Source organism: Phyllobates terribilis, unplaced genomic scaffold, assembly GCF_046119375.1.
Source record: "Phyllobates terribilis strain yellow unplaced genomic scaffold, ASM4611937v1 Scaffold_5__5_contigs__length_657084704, whole genome shotgun sequence".
NCBI classification, from domain to species: domain Eukaryota; kingdom Metazoa; phylum Chordata; class Amphibia; order Anura; family Dendrobatidae; genus Phyllobates; species Phyllobates terribilis.
This window is the reverse complement of record NW_027362765.1, coordinates 351,664,999-351,680,307: the sequence shown is the minus strand read 5'-3', so window position 1 is coordinate 351,680,307 and position 15,309 is coordinate 351,664,999. Positions and strand designations below refer to the sequence as shown.

At 51.1% G+C, this 15,309-nt stretch overlaps 1 protein-coding gene across 1 annotated transcript in view; it reads right to left on the bottom strand.

Moving 5' to 3' along the window:
- Positions 1 to 15,309, bottom strand: part of GFRA1 (GDNF family receptor alpha 1) — a 378,896-nt gene that overhangs the window by 202,625 nt on the left and 160,962 nt on the right. The window lies entirely within an intron of this gene.

Here is a 15,309-nt window from a genome sequence, read left to right as displayed (position 1 = left end):
GTCCCACAGATATGTCCATGATACAGGAGCTTTATCTCCACTATCCCCCAGATATGTCCATGATACAGGAGCTTTATCTCCACCGTCCCCCCGATATGTCCATGATACAGGAGCTTTATCTCCACCGTCCCCCAGATATGTCCATGATACAGGAGCTTTATCTCCACCGTCCCCCAGATATGTCCATGATACAGGAGCTTTATCTCCTCTGTTCCCCCACATATGTCCATGATACAGGAGCTTTATCTCCACCATCTCCCAGATATGTCCATGATACAGGAGCTTTATCTCCACCGTCCCCCAGATATGTCCATGATACAGGAGCTTTATCTCCTCTGTTCCCCCAGATATGTCCATGATACAGGAGCTTTATCTCCTCTGTTCCCCCCAGATATGTCCATGATACAGGAGCTTTATCTCCACTATCCCCCCAGATATGTCCATGATACAGGAGCTTTATCTCCACCATCCCCCCAGATATGTCCATGATACAGGAGCTTTATCTCCACTGTCCCCCCAGATATGTCCATGATACAGGAGCTTTATCTCCACCGTCCCCCAGATATGTCCATGATACAGGAGCTTTATGTCCACCGTCCCCCCGATATGTCCATGATACAGGAGCTTTATGTCCACCGTCCCCCAGATATGTTCATGATACAGGAGCTTTATCTCCACCGTCCCCCAGATATGTCCATGATACAGGAGCTTTATCTCCACCGTCCCTCCCGATATGTCCATGATACAGGAGCTTTATCTCCACCATCCCCCCAGATATGTCCATGATACAGGAGCTTTATCTCCACTATCCCCCCGATATGTCCATGATACAGGAGCTTTATCTCCACTATCCCCCAGATATGTCCATGATACAGGAGCTTTATCTCCACCATCCCCCCAGATATGTCCATGATACAGGAGCTTTATCTCCACTGTCCCCCCCGATATGTCCATGATACAGGAGCTTTATCTCCACCGTCCCCCCAGATATGTTCATGATACAGGAGCTTTATCTCCACCATCCCCCCAGATATGTCCATGATACAGGAGCTTTATCTCCTCTGTTCCCCCAGATATGTCCATGATACAGGAGCTTTATCTCCTCTGTTCCCCCAGATATGTCCATGATACAGGAGCTTTATCTCCACCGTCCCTCCCGATATGTCCATGATACAGGAGCTTTATCTCCACTATCCCCCAGATATGTCCATGATACAGGAGCTTTATCTCCACTGTCCCCCCAGATATGTCCATGATACAGGAGCTTTATCTCCACTGTCCCCCCAAATATGTCCATGATACAGGAGCTTTATCTCCTCTGTTCCCCCAGATATGTCCATGATACAGGAGCTTTATCTCCACCGTCCCCCAGATATGTCCATGATACAGGAGCTTTATCTCCACCGTCCCCCAGATATGTCCATGATACAGGAGCTTTATCTCCACCGTCCCCCAGATATGTCCATGATACAGGAGCTTTATCTCCACTGTCCCCCCCGATATGTCCATGATACAGGAGCTTTATCTCCTCTGTTCCCCCAGATATGTCCATGATACAGGAGCTTTATCTCCACTATCCCCCAGATATGTCCATGATACAGGAGTTTTATCTCCACCGTCCCCCAGATATGTCCATGATACAGGAGCTTTATCTCCACTATCCCCCAGATATGTCCATGATACAGGAGCTTTATCTCCACCGTCCCCCAGATATGTCCATGATACAGGAGCTTTATCTTCACTATCCCCCCAGATATGTCCATGATACAGGAGCTTTATCTCCACCATCCCCCCAGATATGTCCATGATACAGGAGCTTTATCTCCACTGTCCCCCCAGATATGTCCATGATACAGGAGCTTTATCTCCACCGTCCCCCAGATATGTCCATGATACAGGAGCTTTATCTCCACCGTCCCCCCGATATGTCCATGATACAGGAGCTTTATGTCCACCGTCCCCCAGATATGTTCATGATACAGGAGCTTTATCTCCACCGTCCCCCAGATATGTCCATGATACAGGAGCTTTATCTCCACCGTCCCTCCCGATATGTCCATGATACAGGAGCTTTATCTCCACCATCCCCCCAGATATGTCCATGATACAGGAGCTTTATCTCCACTATCCCCCCGATATGTCCATGATACAGGAGCTTTATCTCCACTATCCCCCAGATATGTCCATGATACAGGAGCTTTATCTCCACCATCCCCCCAGATATGTCCATGATACAGGAGCTTTATCTCCACTGTCCCCCCCGATATGTCCATGATACAGGAGCTTTATCTCCACCGTCCCCCCAGATATGTTCATGATACAGGAGCTTTATCTCCACCATCCCCCCAGATATGTCCATGATACAGGAGCTTTATCTCCACCATCTCCCAGATATGTCCATGATACAGGAGCTTTATCTCCACCGTCCCCCAGATATGTCCATGATACAGGAGCTTTATCTCCTCTGTTCCCCCAGATATGTCCATGATACAGGAGCTTTATCTCCTCTGTTCCCCCCAGATATGTCCATGATACAGGAGCTTTATCTCCACTATCCCCCCAGATATGTCCATGATACAGGAGCTTTATCTCCACCATCCCCCCAGATATGTCCATGATACAGGAGCTTTATCTCCACTGTCCCCCCAGATATGTCCATGATACAGGAGCTTTATCTCCACCGTCCCCCAGGATATGTCCATGATACAGGAGCTTTATGTCCACCGTCCCCCCGATATGTCCATGATACAGGAGCTTTATGTCCACCGTCCCCCAGATATGTTCATGATACAGGAGCTTTATCTCCACCGTCCCCCAGATATGTCCATGATACAGGAGCTTTATCTCCACCGTCCCTCCCGATATGTCCATGATACAGGAGCTTTATCTCCACCATCCCCCCAGATATGTCCATGATACAGGAGCTTTATCTCCACTATCCCCCCGATATGTCCATGATACAGGAGCTTTATCTCCACTATCCCCCAGATATGTCCATGATACAGGAGCTTTATCTCCACCATCCCCCCAGATATGTCCATGATACGGGAGCTTTATCTCCACTGTCCCCCCCGATATGTCCATGATACAGGAGCTTTATCTCCACCGTCCCCCCAGATATGTTCATGATACAGGAGCTTTATCTCCACCATCCCCCCAGATATGTCCATGATACAGGAGCTTTATCTCCTCTGTTCCCCCAGATATGTCCATGATACAGGAGCTTTATCTCCTCTGTTCCCCCAGATATGTCCATGATACAGGAGCTTTATCTCCACCGTCCCTCCCGATATGTCCATGATACAGGAGCTTTATCTCCACTATCCCCCAGATATGTCCATGATACAGGAGCTTTATCTCCACTGTCCCCCCAGATATGTCCATGATACAGGAGCTTTATCTCAACTGTCCCCCCAAATATGTCCATGATACAGGAGCTTTATCTCCTCTGTTCCCCCAGATATGTCCATGATACAGGAGCTTTATCTCCACCGTCCCCCAGATATGTCCATGATACAGGAGCTTTATCTCCACTGTCCCCCCCGATATGTCCATGATACAGGAGCTTTATCTCCTCTGTTCCCCCAGATATGTCCATGATACAGGAGCTTTATCTCCACTATCCCCCAGATATGTCCATGATACAGGAGTTTTATCTCCACCGTCCCCCAGATATGTCCATGATACAGGAGCTTTATCTCCACTATCCCCCAGATATGTCCATGATACAGGAGCTTTATCTCCACCGTCCCCCAGATATGTCCATGATACAGGAGCTTTATCTTCACTATCCCCCCAGATATGTCCATGATACAGGAGCTTTATCTCCACCATCCCCCCAGATATGTCCATGATACAGGAGCTTTATCTCCACTGTCCCCCCAGATATGTCCATGATACAGGAGCTTTATCTCCACCGTCCCCCAGATATGTCCATGATACAGGAGCTTTATCTCCACTGTCCCCCCGATATGTCCATGATACAGGAGCTTTATGTCCACCGTCCCCCAGATATGTTCATGATACAGGAGCTTTATCTCCACCGTCCCCCAGATATGTCCATGATACAGGAGCTTTATCTCCACCGTCCCTCCCGATATGTCCATGATACAGGAGCTTTATCTCCACCATCCCCCCAGATATGTCCATGATACAGGAGCTTTATCTCCACTATCCCCCCGATATGTCCATGATACAGGAGCTTTATCTCCACTATCCCCCAGATATGTCCATGATACAGGAGCTTTATCTCCACCATCCCCCCAGATATGTCCATGATACAGGAGCTTTATCTCCACTGTCCCCCCCGATATGTCCATGATACAGGAGCTTTATCTCCACCGTCCCCCCAGATATGTTCATGATACAGGAGCTTTATCTCCACCATTCCCCCAGATATGTCCATGATACAGGAGCTTTATCTCCTCTGTTCCCCGAGATATGTCCATGATACAGGAGCTTTATCTCCTCTGTTCCCCCAGATATGTCCATGATACAGGAGCTTTATCTCCACCGTCCCTCCCGATATGTCCATGATACAGGAGCTTTATCTCCACTATCCCCCAGATATGTCCATGATACAGGAGCTTTATCTCCACTGTCCCCCCAGATATGTCCATGATACAGGAGCTTTATCTCCACTGTCCCCCCAGATATGTACATGATACAGGAGCTTTATCTCCTCTGTTCCCCCAGATATGTCCATGATACAGGAGCTTTATCTCCACCGTCCCCCAGATATGTCCATGATACAGGAGCTTTATCTCCACCGTCCCCCAGATATGTCCATGATACAGGAGCTTTATCTCCACCGTCCCCCAGATATGTCCATGATACAGGAGCTTTATCTCCACTGTCCCCCCCGATATGTCCATGATACAGGAGCTTTATCTCCACCGTCCCGACAGATATGTTCATGATACAGGAGCTTTATCTCCACCATCCCCCCAGATATGTCCATGATACAGGAGCTTTATCTCCTCTGTTCCCCCAGATATGTCCATGATACAGGAGCTTTATCTCCTCTGTTCCCCCAGATATGTCCATGATACAGGAGCTTTATCTCCACCGTCCCTCCCGATATGTCCATGATACAGGAGCTTTATCTCCACTATCCCCCAGATATGTCCATGATACAGGAGCTTTATCTCCACTGTCCCCCCAGATATGTCCATGATACAGGAGCTTTATCTCCACTGTCCCCCCAGATATGTCCATGATACATGAGCTTTATCTCCTCTGTTCCCCCAGATATGTCCATGATATAGGAGCTTTATCTCCACCGTCCCCCAGATATGTCCATGATACAGGAGCTTTATCTCCACCGTCCCCCAGATATGTCCATGATACAGGAGCTTTATCTCCACCGTCCCCCAGATATGTCCATGATACAGGAGCTTTATCTCCACTGTCCCCCCCGATATGTCCATGATACAGGAGCTTTATCTCCTCTGTTCCCCCAGATATGTCCATGATACAGGAGCTTTATCTCCACCGTCCCCCAGATATGTCCATGATACAGGAGCTTTATCTCCACCGTCCCCCAGATATGTCCATGATACAGGAGCTTTATCTCCACTGTCCCCCAGATATGTCCATGATACAGGAGCTTTATCTCCACTGTCCCCCCCGATATGTCCATGATACAGGAGCTTTATCTCCACCGTCCCCCAGATATGTCCATGATACAGGAGCTTTATCTCCACCGTCCCCCCCAGATATGTCCATGATACAGGAGCTTTATCTCCACCGTCCCTCCCGATATGTCCATGATACAGGAGCTTTATCTCCACTATCCCCCAGATATGTCCATGATACAGGAGCGTTATCTCCACCGTCCCCCAGATATGTCCATGATACAGGAGCTTTATCTCCACCGTCCCCCCCAGATATGTCCATGATACAGGAGCTTTATCTCCACCGTCCCCCCCAGATATGTCCATGATACAGGAGGTTTATCTCCACCATCCCCCCAGATAAGTCCATGATACAGGAGCTTTATCTCCACCGTCCCCCAGATATGTCCATGATACAGGAGATTAATCTCCACCGTCCCCCCAAATATGTCCATGATACAGGAGCTTTATCTCCACCGTCCCCCCCAGATATGTCCATGATACAGGAGCTTTATCTCCACCATCTCCCAGATATGTCCATGATACAGGAGCTTTATCTCCACCGTCCCCCCAGATATGTCCATGATACAGGAGCTTTATCTCCACCATCTCCCAGATATGTCCATGATACAGGAGCTTTATCTCCACCGTCCCCCAGATATGTCCATGATACAGGAGCTTTATCTCCACCATCCCCCCAGATATGTCCATGATACAGGAGCTTTATCTCCACCATCTCCCAAATATGTCCATGATACAGGAGCTTTATCTCCACCTTCTCCCAAATATGTCCATGATACAGGAGCTTTATCTCCACCGTCTCCCAGATATGTCCATGATACAGGAGCTTTATCTCCACCGTCCCCCCCAGATATGTCCATGATACAGGAGCTTTATCTCCACCATCCCCCCAGATATGTCCATGATACAGGAGCTTTATCTCCACCACCCCCCCCAGATATGTCCATGATACAGGAGCTTTATCTCCACCGTCCCCCTAGATATGTCCATGATACAGGAGCTTTATCTCCACCATCCCCCCAGATATGTCCATGATACAGGAGCTTTATCTCCACCATCCCCCCAGATATGTCCATGATACAGGAGCTTTATCTCCACCATCCCCCCAGATATGTCAATGATACAGGAGCTTTATCTCCACCGTCCCCCCAGATATGTCCATGATACAAGAGCTTTATCTCCACTGTCCCCCCCAGATATGTCCATGATACAGGAGCTTTATCTCCACCGTCCCCCCAGATATGTCCATGATACAGGAGCTTTATCTCCTCTGTCCCCCCAAATATGTCCATGATACAGGAGCTTTATCTCCACTGTCCCCCCAGATATGTCCATGATACAGGAGCTTTATCTCCACCGTCCCCCCCGATATGTCCATGATACAGGAGCTTTATCTCCACCATCCCCCAGATATGTCCATGATACAGTAGCTTTATCTCCACCATCCCCCCAGATATGTCCATGATACAGGAGCTTTATCTCCACCGTCCCCCCCAGATATGTCCATGATACAGGAGCTTTATCTCCACCGTCCCTCCCGATATGTCCATGATACAGGAGCTTTATCTCCACCATCCCCCCAGATATGTTCATGATACAGGAGCTTTATCTCCACCATCTCCCAGATATGTCCATGGTACAGGAGCTTTATCTCCACTATCCCCCAGATATGTCCATGATACAGGAGCTTTATCTCCACTATCCCCCAGATATGTCCATGATACAGGAGCTTTTGTCGGGGTCGTAGCGACATTCCACTCGTCCTCCAGTCACTCCAAATTAAGTCTATGAGCATGGGTCAACCATTCAAAGAATGAGTCAGACAACAAGCTGGTTCAAACTCAGAGCATGCTCAGAAGGCTACTGGCAAGCCACGATCTCAGCAATGTTCCGCTTTATTTCCGCATGCACAAACTTAAATACACTACATAATGGGGAGGGGAAAGGGGTTGTTCGGGGCGGGGTAAGCCATAAATGTCTAGTATCCGGCCACTCCTGATTGGTCCACGTCTCCTTAACTCAGTCTCTGGGCAGACAAGACACTTTATCTCCACCATCCCCCCAGATATGTCCATGATACAGGAGCTTTATCTCCACCGTCCCCCCCAGATATGTCCATGATACAGGAGCTTTATCTCCACCGTCCGCCCAGATATGTCCATGATACAGGAGCTTTATCTCCACCGTCCCCCCCAGATATGTCCATGATACAGGAGCTTTATCTCCACCGTCCCCCCCAGATATGTCCATGATACAGGAGCTTTATCTCCACTGTCCCCCCAGATATGTCCATGATACAGGAGCTTTATCTCCACCGTCCCCCCCCAGATATGTCCATGATACAGGAGCTTTATCTCCACCATCCCCCCAGATATGTCCATGATACAGGAGCTTTATATCCACCGTCCCCCCCAGATATGTCCATGATACAGGAGCTTTATCTCCACCGTCCCCCCAGATATGTCCATGATACAGGAGCTTTATCTCCACCGTCCCCCCCAGATATGTCCATGATACAGGAGCTTTATCTCCACCGTCCCCCCCAGATATGTCCATGATACAGGAGCTTTATCTCCACCGTCCCCCAGATATGTCCATGATACAGGAGCTTTATCTCCACCGTCCCCCCAGATATGTCCATGATACAGGAGCTTTATCTCCACTGTCCCCCCAGATATGTCAATGATACAGGAGCTTTATCTCCACCGTCCCCCCAGATATGTCCATGATACAGGAGCTTTATCTCCACCGTCCCCCCCAGATATGTCCATGATACAGGAGCTTTATCTCCACCGTCCCCCCCAGATATGTCCATGATACAGGAGCTTTATCTCCACTATCCCCCATATATGTCCATGATACAGGAGCTTTATCTCCACCGTCCCCCCAGATATGTCCATGATACAGGAGCTTTATCTCCACTGTCCCCCCAGATATGTCCATGATACAGGAGCTTTATCTCCACCGTCCCCCCCAGATATGTCCATGATACAGGAGCTTTATCTCCACCGTCCCCCCCAGATATGTCCATGATACAGGAGCTTTATCTCCACCGTCCCCCCAGATATGTCCATGATACAGGAGCTTTATCTCCACCGTCCCCCCAGATATGTCCATGATACAGGAGCTTTATCTCCACCGTCCCCCCCAGATATGTCCATGATACAGGAGCTTTATCTCCACCGTCCCCCCAGATATGTCCATGATACAGGAGCTTTATCTCCACTATCCCCCCGATATGTCCATGATACAGGAGCTTTATCTCCACCGTCCCCCCAGATATGTCCATGATACAGGAGCTTTATCTCCACTGTCCCCCCAGATATGTCCATGATACAGGAGCTTTATCTCCACCGTCCCCCCCAGATATGTCCATGATACAGGAGCTTTATCTCCACCGTCCCCCCCAGATATGTCCATGATACAGGAGCTTTATCTCCACCGTCCCCCCAGATATGTCCATGATACAGGAGCTTTATCTCCACCGTCCCCCCCAAGATATGTCCATGATACAGGAGCTTTATCTCCACCATCCCCCCAGATATGTCCATGATACAGGAGCTTTATCTCTACCGTCCCCCCAGATATGTCCATGATACAGGAGCTTTATCTCCACTGTCCCCTCAGATATGTCCATGATACAGGAGCTTTATCTCCACCATCCCCCCAGATATGTCCATGATACAGGAGCTTTATCTCCACCGTCCCCCCAGATATGTCCATGATACAGGAGCATTATCTCCGCATATTAATTTAATTTGCAGACGAGAAAAACTCTGTAAAGGACGCAAAATCTCACCAGATAACATCCATATCAAACGCGGCAGTGACATGAACGGGTCGGTGTCGCCGGCAGGCAGGATCCAGAGCCGATTTATGAAGACTGAAAATTTCATCACGTTTTCAACTCCAAAGTTTTTGACATGTGAAGAACAAAGCGATCCATCACTGGCGCCGCTGATCCATCAGGCGGAACGCTGGCGCTGAAGACCTAATAGTAGGACGGCTATAACGTCGCCATAAAAGCTGCGCCATATAATTGACTGCTTCCACCGGAGCTCACACGTCCACGGCACTGACTGATGGTCACGGCGTGTAGAGCTGCCGCTGAAGGACAAGACGCTGCTGCGCACGCGGCTCTCTGAGGATGGCTGGTGATGGACAGCGGCAGAGCAAGAAACAACCTCAGGGCAGGACTGAACCAGGGGACGCAGCAGCCCGGGCCACAGACACTCTACACACAGTCATGGACGCAAGGGTCGGCACCCTTTAAATTGTTCCAGAAAATTACTGCAATTACACGTTTTGTTATGAACACCCATATTGGAACAACACAAAAACCACAGAAAAAAAGGCAAATTGGAGATAATTTCACACAAAACCCAAAAACTGGGCCGGAAACAATTGCTGGCACCTTCCCAAATTCCAACTTTGTTTCCAGCATGTGATGCTCGTTCACACTCACCTGTGGCAAGTAACAGGTGCGGGCAATAGGGGAATCACACCAGAAACCAGATAAAAAGGGGAGAAGTTGACTCCATCTTTGCATTGTGTATCTGTGTGTGCCGCACTAAGCATGGAGAACAGAGAGAGGAGAAGAGAACGGTCTGAGAACTTCACAACCAAAATTGTAAAATTGCTGTTATTATGGGGCACTGTGGATATCACTGTTATTATGGGGGCACTGTGGATGTCACTGTTATTATGGAGCACTGTGGATATCACTGTTATTATGGAGCACTGTGGATGTCGCTGTTATTATGGGAGCACTGTGGATGTCACTGTTATTATGGGGGCACTGTGGATATCACTGTTATTATGGGGGCACTGTGGATGTCGCTGTTATTACGGGGGCACTGTAGATGTCACTGTTATTAGGGGGCACTGTGGATATCACTGTTATTATGGGGCACTGTGGATATCGCTGTTATTATGGGGGCACTGTGGATGTCACTGTTATTATGGGGGCACTGTGGATGTCACTGTTATTATGGGAGCACTGTGGATATCACTGTTATTATGGGAGCACTGTGGATGTCGCTGTTATTATGGGAGCACTGTGGATGTCGCTGTTATTATGGGAGCACTGTGGATGTCGCTGTTATTATGGGGGCACTGTGGATATCGCTGTTATTATGGGGGCACTGTGGATATCACTGTTATTATGGGGGCACTGTGGATATCACTGTTATTATGGGAGCACTGTGGATATCACTGTTATTATGGGGGCACTGTGGATATCACTGTTATTATGGGAGCACTGTGGATGTCACTGTTATTATGGGGGCACTGTGGATATCACTGTTATTATGGAGGCACTGTGGATATCACTGTTATTATGGGAGCACTGTGGATATCACTGTTATTATGGGGGCACTGTGGATATCACTGTTATTATGGGAGCACTGTGGATGTCACTGTTATTATGGGGGCACTGTGGATATCACTGTTATTATGGGAGCACTGTGGATGTCGCTGTTATTATGGGAGCACTGTGGATATCACTGTTATTATGGGAGCACTGTGGATATCACTGTTATTATGGGAGCACTGTGGATATCACTGTTATTATGGGGGCACTGTGGATATCACTGTTATTATGGGGGCACTGTGGATATCACTGTTATTATGGGGGCACTGTGGATATCACTGTTATTATGGGAGCACTGTGGATGTCGCTGTTATTATGGGAGCACTGTGGATATCACTGTTATTATGGGAGCACTGTGGATATCACTGTTATTATGGGGGCACTGTGGATATCACTGTTATTATGGGGGCACTGTGGATGTCACTGTTATTATGGGAGCACTGTGGATATCACTGTTATTATGGGAATGTGACACCCCAGGGGTCTGGTCGCCACAGTGATAGAGATGTTATGTCTGAGAGCAGGTGGGAGGTCCTTTGGTCAGGGATCCTGTGCATGCCACACCTCCTGCCCAGTCTTGGGAGGGGAAGAACTTCCCCTATATAAACCCGGGGCTGAAGCAGGGTTAGGAGTCAAGGAGAGTAGAGACAAGAGACAGTCATAGGAAGAAACAGCTGGAGCTCAGTGGGAGCAATACTACTACGAGTCAGGGGCTGGCAGCTGCAGAGCTCGCCCTGACTGAGAAGCTTTCTTACCGGACCCGGCATCCGAGGCTGTGGGGACTAACTCTTACCCAGCAGCAGAAGCCGACCGGCAGGGGATTTCAGGTCCTCAGGCCCAGAAACCCGAAGGTGACGCGCCCCCTGGGACATATTCCTTTTTGAGGGGAATACCCGGCACCGGATCAGATGGGGGGTTGTAGTCTCCGAGCGGCTGTGACCCGGTCCCGTGCCCAGGGCGTCAAGCTCAGTGTGATGTGGCAGTTCTACAGATGTTACTAAAGTTCTTTTGTGTCGACTACGCCACCCGTTGTGATGCGGTCACTGTGGCCGCCGCTGCAGCAGGGTCCGCTGAGGCTGATGGTGGGTGCGCAGCTTGGTGAGATAACCCCCAACGGGAGGGGTATAGCCTCAGAGGGGACAGGCGCAGAGGATGGGGGTTGTGGTGGTGTAGTGCAGACGGCAGTGAAGACAGAGTCGGGTTGTGCAGTTAAGGGTGTTTACTTACTGCAGATGTTGTACTGGTCACTCCAGCTGCTAGTGACCACCCGAGCCGTGCTGCGTCCACCAGGTCCTGGATCCAGCCAACCCCCAAACAAGTCCGGAGCGTGGCCCTGAGCTCTCCCTCTGTCCTTCCTTCAGCCGTCCCCACCAGTGATCCACCTAGGTCCAGCTCCCTCGGGCCTTCTGTTGGGACACCCTTGGCCCTGGGTTCCCTGACCCTTCATGTGGTGTGCCTTCGGGGTGAATGTGGTGGGTGACCGTGACAGACACTGCCCACGGTCTCCGGTCTCTGGCTGGGGATTGTTTTCTGCCCCCACCAGCTTGGGTTCCGGTACCCTGATGCTGACTCCTCACCCGGTGCTCTGATTTGGGTTCTTGGGTCCCTTCTCTTCTGTGCTCTGGGTCTTTCTCTTTTCTCCTCTCTCACTCTGGGTCTTGGTCTTTCTTCTCTCCTCTGCTCCTGACTTGTTCTCTGCAGCTGATCCTCTCTGCATCTGATCCTCTGCATCTGACTCTCTGCGTCTGACCCTGATTCTAGTTGGTGCCCACCTTATATATCCCTCTATGTGTGAGCTCAGGTGACCAGCACCCAATGAGCTCCTATCTTTACCCAGGCTGCTCCCCCTATCTGCCCCTACACTACATGGGATGTACCACCCCCCTCCCACTCCAGCCAGGAACAGACTCGGTCGTACCTGCACATTTCTAAGTGGGAGTACCGTCGGCCTGTTCCTCGGAAATGGGATGTGTGTAGTGCATGCAGCCTACCGAGCTCAGTTCCACTCTCCATCCTTACCCGGGAGTGGAATATCACACCTCTGGGTTGAGGTGCAATACCCCTGTAGCAGCCGAATCCTCAGGGTGCTACATTCCCCCCTGGTAAATCACAGCACGTCCTCGGGCTGTAAGACATAAATAACACCAAAACATACAAAATTTTTTAAACATATAAAACATTATATATATATATAAAACATCATATAAAACTTTTCAGATAAAACATTCTCGTAGTCGTTTCTTGTTTCAAGTTCCTCCTCCGGACACTGTGCAACGTGTGTCCGGGAAAAGTACGACAGTCTCTTAGAAAAACTGGTTTTCCTATAAAACCGGTAGGGGGCGCTTTAGGACGCGCAACTATTTACAGGGGAAGTTGGCCGCTCTCAGTCCTCGGCCAGGTAGAGGGAAGGGAATGGCTGCTCACAGTCCTCAGCCTGTAGGATGAAAGGGGTTAACGGGTAAACAGTTCACTGGTCCCAACGGGGACTATTTTAGCAGCAACAGTTTCAGTTTCTTTATACCCCCATTGGGTAACTTATTTACAGCACCTGCTCTGCCGCACTCAACGGCGTCTTCCTCCTGCTCTTTGAACTTCAGACCCGTCCGGGTCCTCTTGCTCCTCCTCCTCGAACCGCAACTCCTCCTCCGTCAGGCGGTGTACGTGGAGGGCGTAAGGTCCTTTGGCACACTTGTGCCGGGTAAAGGTGACCTCATCTCCGATGTAGAGGTCACGACCTCTGTGCCCCTCCGGCAGATGGGACTCCACGTCTCTGCGCGTGACAAAGACGTCGCCGTGGGTGTTGTTGTCTCGAATGAAGCCCCACCCGTGCTGCTGGTTGAACTTTATTACAGTCCCGGTGGTACGGGGACTGTGCGCTGCACGGGGGTCCCTCCTGGTCCGGCTCTTCTGCTCGGCACTCCGTACTTGGGCCTGCTGTTCCCGGACCCGCCTCTCTCTCCGCTCCCTCGCGAACTCTTCGAGCTGTTGGCGGCAGCACTCCGCACGCTCTGCTGCAGCGGCCCTAGTTTCCTGAGTGAACCCCATTAGATCTTCTCCGGTGGGGTCCCACTCAAACTGCGCTTCCGCTAGCGGGGGCGAGATCCGTGCCACGGGCTTCGGAGCCGGAATCAGGGGTTCATCCAGGGGTCTTAGTCTCTGCTGCCGTTCCAGCTCATGGTATCCTTCGGGCCAGATGAAGGGCCGCCCGTCCGGCCATGTGAGCTGGCTGAACAAGTCCTCCCCCAGGTGTGGCACCCTTGGTATTGCGGGCGCGGTGGTGGTGGCGCCCGGGTTGCCCAGGCCTTGCGGCCAGGCCTGGGGCACCTGGAAGGTGAAGGGCACCGTTAGGACGGCGGCGCCCTGGGCTACCTGGCCTTGCGGCCAGGCCGGAGGCTCCGCGGAGGTAGGGGGCGCTGTTGGTGATGCGGCGCCCGGGGGTACTAGGCCTTGCGACCAGGCTGGTGGTATTTCCTGCTTTGTCACGCTCCGGGTCGAGGCGCGTGACGTCACAGGGGTCGCTGCGGCGGCTTCCGGTCGGGGCCTAGTCCATAGCGGTGACATGGCGGCTACGGGCACAGCAGGGGGACTTTCGGGCTCTGCGACGGGGAGCTGGGGCAGGTGAGCGGTGTCACGGCTTGGGGTATAGGCGTCCCCTTTACCTGCCTCCATGCGTTCGGCTCCCTCTTCGGCGCCGTCTCCGGCCTTGGGTCCTCCCGCGCCATCCTCAGAGGCGGTCTGCTTCCTCTTCCAGGGTAGCGTGCTCCGTTGACTGGTCTCAGCTTGCTGGGTCATCTCCCGGCTCCACTCCGCCAGTATCTCGCGCTGTACCCGGGCCATCCTCCTTGCGAGGCCCTCCAAGGCAGTTTGTGCACACTCCCGGTCTCGGGGGAGCTGCGCTAAGATCTCCGCTAGACCTAGCGGGGTTGTGGACTCTAGCAGGCTCCTGACCATCGGGTCGGTGCTGCTCTGCTCTCCTTCCGGCAGGCTCCTGGCCAGCGGGCCGGTGCTGCTCTGCCCTCTTTCCTCGGTCTCTAGCAGACTCCTGGCCAGCGGGCCGGTGCTGTTCTGCTTTTTCTCCATCTCCGGGTAAGCTCCTCCGCTACTCCTCGTTAGACCTCTTGCCTCCGGGTGCGCTCGCTCCAGACTGCTCCAAGCGACACCCATCTTTGCTCTTTTCTTTCGTCTCCTCCCACTTAGAGGGCGGTCCCGGGGCATCTCGGTGACTGTCATCTCCAGGGGTAGTTCTTTCACGCTGACAGACACCTCCAGCATCACAGTCTCTGTTGGTGGGGGCGGTTTCCA